The 5,331-nt window shown below is 35.2% G+C and overlaps 1 pseudogene; it reads left to right on the top strand.

Moving 5' to 3' along the window:
* The first annotated feature begins 407 nt into the window (after window positions 1-407).
* LOC149564679 (GDSL esterase/lipase EXL3-like) lies at window positions 408-4,982 on the top strand (annotated as a pseudogene).
* The last annotated feature ends 349 nt before the right edge of the window (window positions 4,983-5,331 follow it).

The following is a 5,331-nucleotide window of genomic DNA, read 5'->3' as shown; positions in this document are numbered from 1 at the left end:
AGAGGGGTCCTATTTACAAGTAGCTGACGATGTCAAGAAATTGTATATCAATTATGTCTTGGTAGGAAGCCACAAATCTAGTTGTCTAGGTTAGATGAAATGATCTAGATCTACATGGGTGGTGTGAGCTTGGGCTTGTCGTGTTTGGAGACTTTGACAAATCGGGTGCTTGAACTAGACCTACATACAATTTCATTAAGCACAAATGGAGAGAGGAGCCAAGTTAATAGTTTCAATATTGCTTGATCTGATTATCCCTTTGGACATTCACTCACCAAAGCAGCATGGTATAGTTTTAGTAGAGAATGATCTCTATCATAACAAGAAAATCGGGCTTTTTATGATGGCAAATCCTAAGGTTTTTTTTTCACATGTCCATCAGTGATGCACCAGTAGGTTGAATTGCGATGGAGCTATATGCTAACATGACACTAAAGATGATAGAGAACTCTAGGGTTCTCTGCACCGGTGAGAAGGGTATTGGCAAGTTAGGGAAGCTCATTAGATTTAGCGTAGTGAGCCTATCTTACAGGTTTTTTCTCTCATGCCTTTACATTGAACAATGCATGAGCAAAATAATTCAACACCAATCCTCACACTTCCATAGGACAAATAAATCCCAATGTAGAACAAAACAAGTTGAGCATGACGGAACCTCCACATGTGCAAAATTTGACTAAAAGGGAGCTAAACTATATGAAATCAGTAGCAAAATGAAAATCTTGTGCTCATGTTATGTATGAGTTGTAATTAATCTATTACCTTGGGTGGTACATGAATAGTCATCCCAACTCTTTAAAGTCCCACGCCCTAAGTGTTTTGTGTGTTGGCTTGCCAATCTATTTGGATGAATGTGGGCTTGCAGACAATAAGACTCCCATGATAAGAGGACTTTGCAGCTCACTCTCAAAGTCTTTACTTGTTCTTGGATGTGCTTAGATTGGGTATGTGACAAACACCACTGGACTTTGGCCCAAAATATTTGTGAGAATAATAATATACAACAAAATTAACCAGATCCTAAAAAAAATCTAAAATGTTACCCAATTTGCAGATCTAGGTTACTGTACCAGGATGAGCTTGTAATCCTCCAAATTGGCAAATCAGGCTTATAAGTCCGATTTGCAAAAAAAAATTGCCTCAGATTTGACTTTTGCTCCACATAGGCAAATTTATAGTAAAAATTTATGGAAACAGTGACCCAAACACAATGGTGAGGTTAGATCTTGCTCAAAATGCTCCCAATAACTATGGATATCTAAATATGAATCATGGCCCTCCAAAATTAAGCAAAATGAAGCTCTCCAATGGCTATACAATGAAGTTCTCATAGCTCTAATACCATGTAAGAATTTTCCTAATGCAATAATTCAATGTCAAGATCAAGAAGCTCAATAGATAGCACAAGAGAGACAAATGATGAAATGAGAATCTCATTAATGATCAAAATGATAATGGATATTAGATAAATACACACTAGAAGTGGTTATATATAAAGGCAACTAGAATGACTAGGAGTTAGGAAAGAGATAATCATCACAACTAAGCACATATCCACCAAGAGTGGATTATCTTCCATTGTGCATGAATGTGTGTGCGACAATGAGAGGATAAGAATACAAAGACATACCTCATAAAGAGATGTAGTAGACAACATGTGCTCAATTGGAGTTCAAACTATTGTGTTTTCTACATGACAATTCATATGAATAAGCAAACTCCTAGGTGTCTACATGACAACTAATATTCTAATGCATTAACCTAAGTAAACTTAAGTGTAGTGTAATTAGTTAATACTTAATTACACCAAAAAAAACCCTAGTAGGGATGGTTTATACAAAATGATCTATTAATCATAAGTATTTCATGAAAGAGATTGACCCTATTAGGAGTCTATTACATTTGTATAGTAAACATGTCCTTGTTAGAGGACTAGGTGATGTAACATTAGTCTTGCTCCAACCCTATCTTATCTAGGGCCTCTTGGGACAATCTCTTGACCTAATAGGGTTTCTTATTGACCCTACTCTCCCTAGGATCCTATTTATGGGATCTTACTTCCTTCAACTGGTGAACACCAATTAGAAAGAACAATAGCTCCACATACCACTTCCTAGGCTTATATTATCCCTTCTAGCTTCCTCTTCACCCACTCCCCAACATGATCAGTAGTCACCTCACCAAGAGATGTGGACTTCTAGGAGGTCATTAGGGTCCATTACAAAACTTGCAATCATTTTTAGCATTGGAACCCTAATCAAGTTCTAGGAAACAATACACTTGCATCCCAAATAGGGCTACAAGCAATTAGGCCTACTTTTGGTGAAAAACCCAAATAACTTGAAAAATTCCTTAACAAGGAGGGAAGCTAAACTTTGATCAAGACACCCTTTTTTAGAGACCAAAAATATTCACAAGGTCTTTGGTCCCCAAAATGTTAGTACAGTGTTGGCTATAAATAAGCCTATTAATCAGAGTTATGAAATGAACTTTAGGAAATGAACTTTTAATAATTGAACATGCATAGCCATATTTGATTTCTAAAACCTTAATCTCTTCCAAGTTATATGCAAGTTCCCTAGCTTCATACTCTAGAGAAAGTGTCAGATAGGGCCGGTAGTAGGAGGAAAGGATGTACAATCCATTACATTTAAAAATTTTCCCTCTTTCTTGGGTCATATATTATATATTCATGGGTCAATGAGTTGGACTCAAAAAATGTACAGTTGAATCCCGATAGCAATACCACAATTTGACTTGCTATGGAAAATATCTAGGACTTATCTATTGATGAGCTCAAAGGGCTTTCTAATGAATGGTTCATGAGGCACAACACTTGTTGTAGGTTTTGCAAATGGGATTGCAAGTAGAGTGGTTTAAACCATGGAGGAAACTCCATAGTTAAGTCTGCTTGAGCTGGAGTAGTACTAGGATGGGTGAGCCTTTGAGGAATTCATGGTGCTTCACCTTTTTGAGCACTAGCTAGATGCAATGAGTGCTAAGTGTTCCATTCATTCTCATGAGAAATGAGTTTTTGTGAACTACTATGCATGAATCATGGTTCAATGAGTTTGACTCAAAAACTAAACTGTTGAATCTTGATAGCAATATCAGAATTTGACTTGATGTGGAAAATATCTCCTACTTATCAATGATTTATGTGTCTTAAGTTTTAACATATTAATTCAATAATAAATACACGTTCAAAGTTCAAAGTTTAGACAATTTTTCTTTTGAACATTTTGTGGTTTTGACCTGATATGAGACAATTATTGAAAATAATAAGGTTTTTATATTTCCAATTATTTATTATAAAACCACTTCCCACTTCTCTATTTTGCAACTTGTGATTTTGTTCAGATATGAAGCAATAATTGCATATGGTTATTGTTTTTAGTTTCAGTGGTTTATCATAAACCAAGTATCAGTTAAAGCTTGGCTTGTTATTACTATAATTACTTTGTTGTTAATTGGTTTGAATAGTCACATTTGAGTTTTTGTTATTAGATTTTTTCGTGGATGGTAGAAAAGAGAACTAATGGAAAGAAAATGATATCATGTAAGAGAAAATAGTTTGCTTGAAATGATTTAACTTGTCACTAGTACAGATGTCAATATCCAATGTTCAGATCCATAGCAAAACCACCACCTTTAGTTTTTTTTAGATGGCCTGTTTTAAAAATCTAATCCTTGTATTTAAATTCAAAAACTAGCTGTAATGGCTGAAATATTTTCCTTTTTCATGTCATCAAACAAGTTTGTATTCCTACTTGAAATGATATATTTGCTTCCCTTGTAGTATAGATCATGTGGATTTTTTTCTACAGCATCTACACTAGGCATCAAAGAAGCAGTTCAAGCATATCTGGATGATAGTCTCACCTCAGATGATTTGCTTACAGGAGTAAGCTTCACTTTAGCTAGCTCTGGCTATGATAATTTTACTATAGAGAGTGAGGTAGGCATAAATAAGTCTTTTTAAAGCATTTCCATTTAAGCATTAAAATGGTTACATTATCAGTGCATGTAATGTGGGTAATTTGTTGTTTGGGCTGAGAGCTTTTATATTTTGTGGGGGTTGTGCAGAATGTGATAGCATTGTGGAAGCAAGTGCAATATTTCAGGGAATATATATCTTGAATAATAGCCATTGTTGGGGTAGAGCATGCTTCGAGTATTGTAAGCAATACACTTTACTACTTGGCTGCAGGGAATGTTGATTGAGGTGTTAGTTATTTCTTCAATATAGGAAATGTTAATAGTAACAATGCTAGGATCTATACAATGTTGGAGCCAGAAAGTTCATAGTAGCAGGGTTGTCCACCTTGGGATGTTCACCTTCAGAAAGAACATTTCTTATTGTGGTAGGGAGGCCATGCAATGTAAGAATAAATTATGCATCACCCTACTTCAACAGAAACTAGCCACCTGCTCTCTCCAACTTGGAGAGCTCACTGCTAGGATCAACTATTGTTTACTTATAAATCTATGACATTGTAGTGGATGTTGTTTCTTATCCCTTTAGATATGGTAAGTTCAAATGACACTGTAATTTTATTTTTAAATTCAATTGTGTAAATATTTTTAGCATCATCATTTTGGATCAATTGAATTTGTGGTTTAGCATCAATGTTTTGGTTCAAATGAATGTGTGGTTTAACATCAATTTTTTGGATCAAATGAATTTTTGGTAAGCATAATCTTGTAGCTACATCAACATTAATCTATTTGAAAAGTAAATTTTTTGTTTTTCAATTTGATTGTGTATGGTATTTTTAGGATCAATGGTTTGGATCACACTACAAGATCCATCATCAGGAGACAAGAATGCAAGAGTGAAGTGTAATAGATGATTTGGTGCAGGATGTGGAAGTGTTGGTGGTCCCATTGGGGGGCATTTACCACATCAAGGTTCACGTCAACCAATTGGAGGTATGGGATCCAGTTTCAACTTTGCTGGTCTTGAAAATCCAGCAAGCTAGGCTTTAGTTGGAGGTTCGTTGTCTCAAACTGGCTTATTGACTCAGGTAATCATGTATATTTGTTGGCTTTTTTTTGATAGGTAGGAAATACTAATAGTTGTAGAAAGCTGTGGGAAATGATTTTTGAACATTTGACTGAAGTTTGTATTAATGTGTAATGGTAGTTGCCTAATCAAGGATTGAGTCAAATCCTACTTGATGGGAAATTAAATCATATTATGGGGTGTGGATGTTAGTAGCAAGGAAGATATTCTTTGGTTGTAGGCATCTAATGTTTATGGCAATGAAATTGGAAATTGTATAGATAGTTGCATGATAGGCTTCCAATCTTTTGCATGATTGCTCTATT

The sequence above is a fragment of the Cupressus sempervirens genome, chromosome 3 (genome assembly GCF_028749045.1).
Source record: "Cupressus sempervirens isolate cs-2001-9-10 chromosome 3, ASM2874904v1, whole genome shotgun sequence".
NCBI lineage: Eukaryota > Viridiplantae > Streptophyta > Pinopsida > Cupressales > Cupressaceae > Cupressus > Cupressus sempervirens.
The sequence above is the reverse complement of the archived record's forward strand: the minus strand, read 5'-3'. Positions and strand labels throughout refer to the sequence as shown.